The sequence below is a fragment of the Peromyscus maniculatus genome, chromosome 15 (genome assembly GCF_049852395.1).
Source record: "Peromyscus maniculatus bairdii isolate BWxNUB_F1_BW_parent chromosome 15, HU_Pman_BW_mat_3.1, whole genome shotgun sequence".
Classification (NCBI taxonomy): domain Eukaryota; kingdom Metazoa; phylum Chordata; class Mammalia; order Rodentia; family Cricetidae; genus Peromyscus; species Peromyscus maniculatus.
In genome coordinates this window covers 51,256,971-51,267,801 of record NC_134866.1, presented here as the reverse complement: position 1 = coordinate 51,267,801, position 10,831 = coordinate 51,256,971, and the positions used below count along the sequence as shown (strand labels likewise).

The following is a 10,831-nucleotide window of genomic DNA, read 5'->3' as shown; positions in this document are numbered from 1 at the left end:
CAGAGACATATGATGGAGCATTGTCAGTTTTAATTTGTGCAAGTATACCCATGATGGCCATAACTTCTAGCAAATGAGTGATGACAGAATCAGCTTTTTCAGAACCCAAAGCCATTGCCCATTGAAATCCTGAGTAAGTATAAATTGTGTGGTGTACATATTTCAATTTTCCAAATTCTGCAAAGAGAAACACATCCATGTGCCAGATTTTATTTCTCTGAGTACCCTTCAGGTAACATCCTACTGGTAGTGGAGTCTGATTGTAAAAAGAACAAGTAGGACATTTCCTTACAATTTCCTTGACTTGCTTCCAGGTTATGGAAAAATCTATTTTTTAAACTATTACTATTGACATGGTCTTTTTTTTTTTTATGAAATTCTTAGGCCTCCAGCACATTTCCTATCAATAATTTATCAATCTCGTCATTACCTTGTGCTAGAGGGCCTGGCAGACCTGTATGGGATTGTATATGAGTTATATATAAGGGATGCTTCCTATTCCTGACTATATCTTTTTTGTTTGTTTGTTTGTTTGTTTGTTTGTTTTTTCGAGACAGGGTTTTTCTGTGTAGCTTTGTGCCTTTCCTGGATCTTGCTCTGTAGACCAGGCTGGCCTCAAACTCACAAAGATCTGCCTGGCTCTGCCTCCTGAGTGCTGGGATTAAAGGTGTGCGCCACCACCACTCAGCCTGATTATATCTTGTAACTGAATACATAGTGAAGTTAATTCTGACTTATCAGAGATAAATTCTGCAGTCTCAATATGTAATACCACTCTTTCAGCATACTGAGAGTCAGTAACTATGTTGAGAGCTTCAGAAAAATCTATTAATACCAACAGAATAGCATACAATTCTGATTTTTGAACCAAATTATAAGGACTTTGAACCACTTTAATTAAATTTTCTGATTTGTAACCTGCCTTTCCTTGTTGGTTTGCATCTGTATAAAATGTATGAGCTCCAGATATGGGTGTTTCCTGTACAATGCGAGGCAAAATCCAATCAGCTCTCTTTATAAGTTCTGTTCTATTGCTTTTTGGGACATTTGCTGTTAATCTCTCCCAAAAAATTACTGCAAGCTCTTTGCCAAGGTTCTTTCTGCCCATAATTTGTCAATGTCCTCCTTAGTTAAAGGTATGACAATTTCTGCTGAGTCTATTCTTGCTAATTGACCAAGTCTCAATTTTACTTTTAAAATCAAATCAGAGAGCTTTTCCACATCAGTTTTTAATTTTTTACTCTGTTTATTTGGTAGAAATATCCATTCCAATATAATATCTTCCCTCTTCATTAAAATTCCTGTAGGAGAATGCTTAGAGGTTAAAATAACCAAAATACAATCAAGCTTTGGATTCACATGATCCACACATCCTTCCTGTACTTTCTTTTCCACCAAGGCCAATTCTCTCTCAGCTTCAGCTGATAATTTTCTTGGACTATTTAAGTCCTTGTCACATTCTAAGGTTTTGAGGAAATTACTCAGTTCATCATTTTTTTTTTTACCCCAACAGCAGTTTGTAGTTGGGAAATATTTCTGAATAATCTTTGAAAGTCATTAAGATTCCATAATCGATCTCTCCTAATTTGCACCTTTTGGGGTCTAATTTTTGCAGACCTATTTTATATCCTAAATAATAGAATCTCCTCTTTGTATCTTTTCAGGAGCAATCTGTAATCCCCAACAAGACAAAATTTTCTTTACTTCTTCAAACATTCTTTCTAAAGTATCTGCATTTGAATCACCTAGTAAAATATCGTCCATGCAATGATAAATTATAGATTTAGAAAATTGTTTGCTTATTACTTCCAATGGCTATTGTAAAAAAATATTTGCACAGGGTTGGGCTATTCAACATTCCCTGTGGGAGAACCCTTCATTAATATCTCTTAACTTGTTGAGAATTATTATAAGTAGGCACAGTGAAGGCAAATCTTTCTCTGTCTTTTTCTAAGGGTATTTAATACCCTTACAAGAAAATATTGAAAAGAAACAGTCTTTTAAATTGATAACTATTAGAGGGCATCCTTTGGGTAACAGAGTAGGCAAAGGAATTCCCGAGTGTAAACAGCCCATTGGCTGAATTACTTTATTAATTGCTCTAAGGTCTGTTACCATTCTCCATTTACCAGATTTCTTTTAATAACAAATACAGGAGAATTCCAAGGGCTGGTTGATTCTTCAATATGCTAAGCATTTTACTGTTCTTGTATCAGCTCTTCTAAAGCCTGCAGTTTCTCTGTTGTTAAAGGCCATTGCTGAACCCATAAAGGCTTGTCTGTTAACCATTTTAAAGGTAGAACTGTTGGTGTCTTTGAAAGATCAGCAGTTGTTGTGTCCTGTTCTTGTACAATCTGGATGGTTGGTGACTGCTCTTTATAATAATACCTCCTAATATTTCTCTCAGAAACATGTGTTAGTTTAGGATTTGTTTCTGAGGTTGGAGGAATGTTAATCTGGTTATTCCATTGTTGTAATGGATCATGGCCCCATAAGTTCATTGTTATATTAGCCACATATGGCTTTAATTTTCCTCTCTGTCCTTCTGGTCCTATACATTTGAGCCATCTTGCACTCTGTTTCACTTGAGATAATGTTCCAATCTCTAACAGCTCCTGTAGAGGCCAAAATTCTGGTGCAATTATTGTCACATCCACACCTATGTCTACTAAACCTTCCAAGAAAAAACGTCATTTATTTGTATTTTTAATTTTGGTCTTTGTTCATTAATACGTTTGCCAAAAAATTCACTTTATTGTTTCTCCTGAATTTCCTCTTCTCTCTGCTATAACTGTTCTATCACCTTGAGCAGCATGGTTAGGCATTTGGTTATTTAATTGTTCTGAGAAGGGGTTTCTTCTATGATGGCAGGAAAGATCTGAACTGAATTTGTTGTGTGGGCCTGCATGAGAACCCTCTGGGAGTTTCCTGAGGGAAGAGGCAAAGGATTACCTTGTCTGTCCCTTGTTGATGTACATTTGTTGGTCCAATGTTTACCCTTAACACACCTTCTGCATAACAGAAGGGAGGGATATTCTGTTGCCATTGTTCCTTAAAGAAACATTCTTTCTAGGAACACCCTGTTTACACTCCCTTTTTAAATGACCTTGTTTACCACAACCAAAACATCTGACATTTTTTCTCAAAGCATTTGATATAACCTCTCCTATCCACATATTTTCATGGTCATGAGACTCAATATTAATTGTATCCCTGATCCAATCCTCCAAGGTGCTGATCTTGCTTTTAACAGCCTGATTATTCTTTTGCATGTTGCATTCATGTTCTCAAAAGTCAAAGATTCTATTATTATCTGTCTAGCTTCTGAATTTGGTATCATTCTATTTACTGCTGAAGACAGTCTTTGTAAGAAATCTGTGAAGGATTCTCTGGGGCCCTTTATAGCTTTTGTGAATGATTCATTTTTTTTCCTGCTTTCTCAATTCTGCCCCATGCATTCATGGCTGCTATGGGGCATAGAATTAAGGCTTGGTTATCATATAAACATTGTCTTTGTATATCAGCATATTCGCCTTCTCCAAGAAGTTGATCCTGGGAAATTTCAACACCTCTAGCTCTACATTGGTGTTCTATCATTTTAGCCTCCCCCTTAAGCCACATTCGACACTGTAATTGTGCTACAGACTCCAGGACAGCTGTTACCAATTCTTTTAAGTTCTGAGGAATAATCCTATTACAAGTTGACCACGAGTTTAACATTTGCTTTACAAATGGAGAGTGCATGCCATATGATACTATAGCTTCCTTAAATCTCCTTAAATCTAACATTTCCACTGGAGTCCAATTAGCTTGTACATGACCTTGAGCAGGTAGTTCCTGTAAGGTTACTGGATAGTTTAAGTTTGGTTGTTTGAAAACAGGCTGTCTCTCTGTAACTGTATAATTCAATCCTGAAATAATTTTACCTTTAAATTCTTCTGTCTGGTTCTGAATTTCTCTATAAGTCATTTTAACAGGTCTTTTAAAAGTCAATCCTGATTTAGTTTCACCTTTGAATTTTTCTGTCTGGGTCTGAATTTCTCTATGATTCATTTTAACAGTTTTTTCTAAAGCTTTTATCTTGGCACTTAAATTGACCAACCTTTTTAACACTAAAATAATGATAATTAAACAAATAATATTCATAATTGATGTTATGTACATCCCATCAACATTAATTATCTTCTCATTTAATTGTTCCATTTTTAGACTGCCTAATGTGTTATCAAACAAAGACCAATTTCCTTCCATTGTAAAAATGTTTCCCTTTTTTTTTTTTTTTTTTTTTTTTGGTTTTTTCGAGACAGGGTTTCTCTGTGTAGCTGGCCTCGAACTCACAGAGATCCGCCTGCCTCTGCCTCCCGAGTGCTGGGATTAAAGGCATGCACCACCACCGCCCGGCTCCCATTTTTTAATGTGGGAAAAAATTCTCTTTTAACTATTTTCTTCCTTTAAGATATCTTAATTGACTTACCAAGTCTGTGTAGAACAGTAGAAGTTTGAGGGAATTTCAAAGCATGGTGGCAGTCCAAGATGGAAATCTAGAGAGAGCGAGAGCCCACCACCTACCAGGAGCTGAAGAAAACCAAAAAGTCTCTGGCCACATGAGTTGGAGATCTGGCCGCAAACAGCTCCAGCTGTAGCCAGATCGCTTTCGGCTCTGGCCGAGCAGGGGCGGGGTGGGGGTGGGGTGAGGTGGGGGTGGGGTGGCTATAAGCTCCAGCCAAGCAGGGGGGCCTGTAACCCCTGGCCTGTAAGGCCACCAATGTTTTTTTTTTTTAAATGAATTCTTGCCACATGGCTGCCAATTGTACATGAATTTTAAGCAATCTTATTAAATTAAAATAAAGGGGCCAAATATAGGGATGAAAGCCTTAGAGATCAGGAAAATAGGAATAGCCACTAGCTAACCTTACCTCACCAGTTGAGCAAGGGTCACTGTGGTAGGATGAAGTGTTCTTTGTGTATATGTCCAAGAGTGGTATCATTTCCCATCTTTCTGAAGAACTGTCATACCGATTTCCATAGTGACTGAAAAGTTACACTCCCACCAGGAATAGAGACATGTTCCCCTTGCTACACATCCTGACCAACATTAACTATCCCTTTTATTATTGATCTCAGCCATTCTGACAGGTGTAAGATGGAATCTCCAAGTAGTTTTGATTTGCATTTCCATGATGACTAAGGATGTTGAACATTTCTTTACGTGTTTCTCAGCCATCTGAGTTTCCTCTATGTGAATTCTCTGTTTAGATCTGTACCACATTTTTAAATTGAGTTATTTGATATCAAGTTTCATGAGTTTTTTTTATATAGTTTGTATATATTAGCCCTCTATTGAATGTGGAGTTAGTAAAAATCTTTTTATCATTCTGTAGGCTGTTGCTTTGTGTAAATGATGGTGTCCTTTGCTGTGCAGAAGTTTTTCCATTTCGTGAGGTTCTATTTAGTAATTGTTGATCTTAGTACCTGTGTTAATGATATTCTGTTCAGAAAATCTTCTTTTTTGGGTCTTTGTGTGGTTTGGGTAACAGGGTAACTGTGGCCTCATAAAATGAATTGGGCAATGTTACTTTTGCTTATATTTTGTGGAATAATTTGTGGAGTATTGGCATTAACTCTTTTTTGAAATTCCTTACAATTTTATGCTAAAACCATCTGGCCCTGGGCGTTTTTTTTTTTTTTGGTTTGGGGACTCTTAATGACTGCTTTTGTCTTACTAGGCATTTCAGGAATGTTTAAATTGCTTATCTAACCTTGATTTAACTTTGGTAAGTGGTATATATCAAAAATAGTATCCATGTTTTTAGATTTTCCAATTTAATGAAGTGCAGGGTTTTTTGTTTGTTTGTTTGTTTTTTATTGTTGTTATTGTTTTTGTTTTGTTTTTTGCTTTTTTTGGTTTTTTGAGACAGGGTTTCTTTGTGTAACAGCCTGGATGACCTGAAACTCTCTTTGTAGATACAGAGATACAATTGCCTCTGCCTCCAGAGTGCTGGGATTAAAGGTGTGTATCAGCATGCCTAGTAAGTACAGGTTTTTAAATTACGTCATTATAATTCTCTGGATTTCCTTGGTGTCCGTTTTTATGTTCCCCTTTTATTTCTGATATTGTTTATTTGGATACTCTTTTTCTACCTTTTGGTTAATTTAAATAAGGATTTGTCTGTTTACTGATTTTCTCAAAGAGCCAACTCTGTTCCATCGATTCTTTGATTGTTCTCTTTGTTTCAATTTTATTGCTTTCCTCCCTTATTTGAGTTTCGTTATTTCTTGCCATATACTCCTTTTGGATGTGATCTTCGTTCTAGAACTTTCAGGTGTGCTATTGCTAGTGTGAGTTCTCTCCATTTCGTTTCTTCTTCTCTTTCCCCTTCTCCTTCTCCTTCCCCTTCCCCTTCCCCTTCTTCCTCCTCCTCCTCCTCCTCCTCCTCCTCCTCCTCCTCCTCCTCCTCCTCCTCTTCTTCTTCTTCTTCTTCGTGTAGGCACTTAGTATTATGAACTTTTCCCTTAGAGCTGCCTTCATTGTGTCCCATAGGTTTGGATATGTTGTGCATTCATTTTCATTAAATTCTAGGAAGTTTTTAATTTCTTTATTTCTATCTTGATCCAGTGGTCATTCAGCAGAGAGTTGTTGATTTCCATGAGTTTTTAATCTTTCTGTGATTTCTGTTGTTGATATCCAGCTTTAATCCATGGTCTGATAGAATGCAGGGAGTTATTTTAATTTTCTTGTACGTTTTGAGAGTTTTTTTGTGACAGAGTCTGTGATCAATTTTGGAGAAAGTTCCATGAGGTGCAGAGAAGAATATATATTCTTTTGTGTTTGGGTCAAATGTTTTGTAAATATTTGTTAGGTCCATTTGGTTTACAAAGTCTGTTAGCTCCAGTATTTCTCTGTTTAGTTTTTGTCTGGATGACCTGTCTATTGATGAGAGTTGGGTATTAAAGTTTCCATTATCAGTGTGTGAGAGTCAATATATGATTTAAGCTGTAGTAGTGTTTCTTTTACAAACTTGGGTGCCCTTGTGTTTGGGGTATAGAGGTTCAGAATTGAGAGGTCATTTTGGTGGATTTTCCCTTTGATGACTATGAAGTGTCTTGCCCCATCTCTTCTGATTAGTTGTGATTTGAGTCTATTTTTCTAGATATTAAAATGATTACACCAGCTTGTTTTTTAAGTCCATTTGCCTGGAATATCTTTTTCCAGTCCTTAACTGTGAAGTAATGTCTGTCTTTGATGTTGAGGTGTATTTCCTGGATGTAGCAGAAGGAAGGGTCCTGTTTTTCCATCCATTCTGTTAGTCTGTTTTTTTTAATTGGGGAATTGAGATCATTGATGTTGAGAGATATCTATGACCAATGATTGTTGATTCTTGTTATTTTGTTGTTGTTGTTGTTGGTGGTGGTGGTGGTGATGGGGTGTGTGTGTGTGTGTGTGTGTGTGTGTATGTGTGTGTGTGTTTTCTTTCCTTGGTTTCATGGTCTGGGATTATTTATTCCTTGTGTTTTCATAGTTATAGTTAACCTCTGTAGGTTGGAGTTTCCTTCTAGCACCCTTTATAGAGATGGATTTATGTATAACTATTGCTTAAATTTGGTTTTATCATTGAATATCTTATTTTCTTCATCTACGGTGATTGAAAATTTTGCTGGGTATAGTAGTCTGGGCTAGCATCTGTGGTCTCTTCGAGTCTGCAACACATCTGTCCAAGCTCTTTTGGATTTAGAGTCTCCATTGAGAAGTAGGGTGTAATTCTAATAAGTCTGCCTTTATATGTTACTTGATATCTTTCTCTTACAGCTTTTAATATTCTTTCTTTGTTCTGTACATTTAGTGTTTTGATTATTATGTGCTGAGGGGATTTTCTTTTCTGATCCAATCTATTTGGTGTTCTGTAAGCTTCTTGTACCTTTATAGACATCTACGTTTTTAGGTTAGGATTATTTTTTGTATAACTTATTTTTTTTGAAAATATTTCCTGGGCTTTTGACCTAGGTTTCTTTTCTTTCCATTATTCCTATTATTCTTAGGTTTGGTCTTTTTTTTTTCTCTTTAATAAAATGTGTAGCCCAGGCTGTCCTCGAACTCATGATCCTCCTGCCTCCGCCTCCTTCAGCAAATCCTACTGGCGTACGCTGCCACCACCACCAGCAGGTTTGGTCTTTTTATAGTGTCCCAGCTTTCCTGAATGTTTTGTGTCAGGACATTTTTCAGATTTAACATTTTTTTTGACTGATATATCCATTTTTTTCTATTATATCTTTGACAGAGATTTGACTGAGAGAATCTTTGCCTGAGATTCTCTCTCCCATCTCTTATTTTCTGTTGGTAAAGCTTGCCTCTGTTGTTTCTGTTCAAATACCTAAATTTTTCATTTCCAGAATTACCTCTGGGTTTTCTTTATTGATTCTATTTCCATCTTCAGGTCTTGAACAGTTTTATTCATTTTCTTGCCCTGTTTATCTGTGTTTACCTAGATTTTATAAGGGGTTTATTCATTTCCTCTTTAAGGGCTTCTATTGTCTTCACCCAGGCTGTTTTAAAGTCCTTTTTTGGGGGCTTTCAGCTGTGTTGGAACAATTAGGGCCTGCTGTGGTAGGTTTGCTGGGCTCCCATGGAGACATGTTGTGCTGGCTGTTACTGAATGTACTTTTGTGCTGACCTCTAGGCATGTGGATTGGGGATGATTACAGGTCTGGGTGATGATACCTTTCTGTTGGGTGAGTGGTTTGTTCCTTCATTTCTGCTTCCTCACTAGACTGTGAGAGAGTGTATGTGCTGCCTGGTAGAGAATTTTCTCTGGGCTTGTTTCCCTGGCCTACTCAACTGATGTGTTCCCAGTGAATGCCTGCTAGTGTTGGAGATTGGGGTAATGGGATGATGTCTCAGTTATAGTATCTATTGCTGTGAAGAGACGCCATGTCCATGGCAACTCTTATACAGGAAAACATTTAACTGGGGTGACTTACAGTTTGAGATGTTTACTCCATTGTCATCATGGCAAGACGTGGCAACGTGCAAGCAGACATGGTGCCAGAGAAGGAGCTGAGAGTTTTAAATCTTGATCCACAGGCAAAAGGAAGTAAACTGTATCACTGAATGTAGCTTGAGCATAGGAAACCTCAAAGCCCGCCCCCACAGTGACACACTTCCTTCAACAACACCATACCTTCTCCAACAAAGCCACATCTGCCAATAGTGTCACTCTCTATGGGGGGTCATTTTCTTTCAAACTACCACAGATGAGTTGGGGGAAGGAAGGCTGGAGGAGGTCTTTGTGATCCCTTGGGAATAGGGTCAGAGAGGAAAGGGAGACCACAGCAGGTTTTCTGCTACAGAGCTGGGCGTAAGACTGGGGAGATTAGATCTGGTGGAACAGGTGTAGGTCTATGGACAACCTATTTATTGCTCTGGCAGGAGTAGCCCTTGGGTTAGAAGTGGGTGCCTGTTGGTGTTGGGGACAGGGATAAAGTAACAAGTCAGTGGAGGGAGGTAAGAAGGGGAAGATTTGTGGGCTCCACAGGAGATGGGAACAGGGGGTAGAGGGTGGAGGTGGAGGGGTGGAGGGGTTGTAGGAAAGACTGCCATAGGTGTTCTGCTGCAGAGGTGGGGATGAGAGCAGAGGATTGGATTTGAAGGGACAGAGAACTATTTTTTTTAAATATTTTAAGGGCTTTATTAAGTTTTTGAGAAACCAACAGTGCTGTGATTTGTCTTTTCCTTTACTATACTATTTATAGCTCTTTTAGATTTACTTAATATTCTTTTCCTATTTGAAAATTCATGGCCATTAACTCTGAAAATATTTTTCTGCCCATTTTTTCTTTTTCTTTTGGGAAAACTAATAGCATGTTTACCATACAAGACTTAGATATCTTTTTTAGATTTGTGTCAAAGAGTTTCCTGGTTGTTGTTTCCCCTCCCCCCCCCAGAACTTTTATGAAGTTTCCCTCACTTCTCATTGCCTGGTTCTATAAATACTTCTAATTCAATTACTGCCAAAGGAAGCACACTTACCATGCTTATGATTCAGGCCTCGAAGTGGTAAGTGATCCATGCTTTGTTAGTATTTTACTAAATTTCTGAACATGATTGGGGGATTCTGTTATTTCCCAAAATGGAGAGGAGTGACTACTGGATAAATTGCTTTGTCTCAGATACTCTTGAAGGGCCTCTGAATGAGTTAGCACCTAAATTAAGGCATAATTGATTCGAAGTATCAGACATACCAAAATTCTTGGGAAGAACATTACAAGAGCAGGATGACTTATTTGAAGGAGGAGGGAGAAGAGGCAGAGGAGGAGGAAGCCCATTGCCACCAAAGACGAGTGTGTATGGGAGAACTTAGGTGGCCACTGAGATCAGAGATGGAGGGCTTTATACTATAAAAAGACATTTTGGCTTCACCTTCTCTTCTTCAATGCTACATAACACTTGTGTAGTGTACTCATAAGCTATAGATTCTACTCACTTGTTTCTTCTCAACTTTTTGTTCTTGTTTCTTCCTTTGATAGCATATTCCAAGAAAGGAAATAATCAATGAAAGGGATTTTTTTTTTTTGCAGTAACCTGTGGTTTAAATACTAGGTATAAAGTGTGAAATTATTAGTTCAATCTAACACATGAATTTCATTTTTTTAAAAACTGTAATTATTTATTTTACATCCTGGCTGCAGTTTTCCCTCCCTCCTCTCCTCCCAGTCCTTACTCCCAACCCCCTCTGTTCCCATCATCCCAATCCACTCCTCTGTTTCTTTTTAGGAAAGGGCAGGTCTCCCATGAGTATCAACAAAACATGGCATATCAAGTTGCAGTAAGACTAAG

At 37.7% G+C, this 10,831-nt stretch overlaps 1 protein-coding gene across 2 annotated transcripts in view; it reads left to right on the top strand.

Moving 5' to 3' along the window:
- Positions 1 to 10,831, top strand: part of Adamts6 (ADAM metallopeptidase with thrombospondin type 1 motif 6) — a 250,439-nt gene continuing 239,608 nt past the window's right edge. For both annotated transcript variants that reach the window (XR_013044769.1, XM_076551952.1), the window contains exon 1: positions 1 to 133. The gene's annotated coding sequence lies outside the window, so the exon portion shown is untranslated. The remainder of the gene's footprint in view (positions 134 to 10,831) is intronic.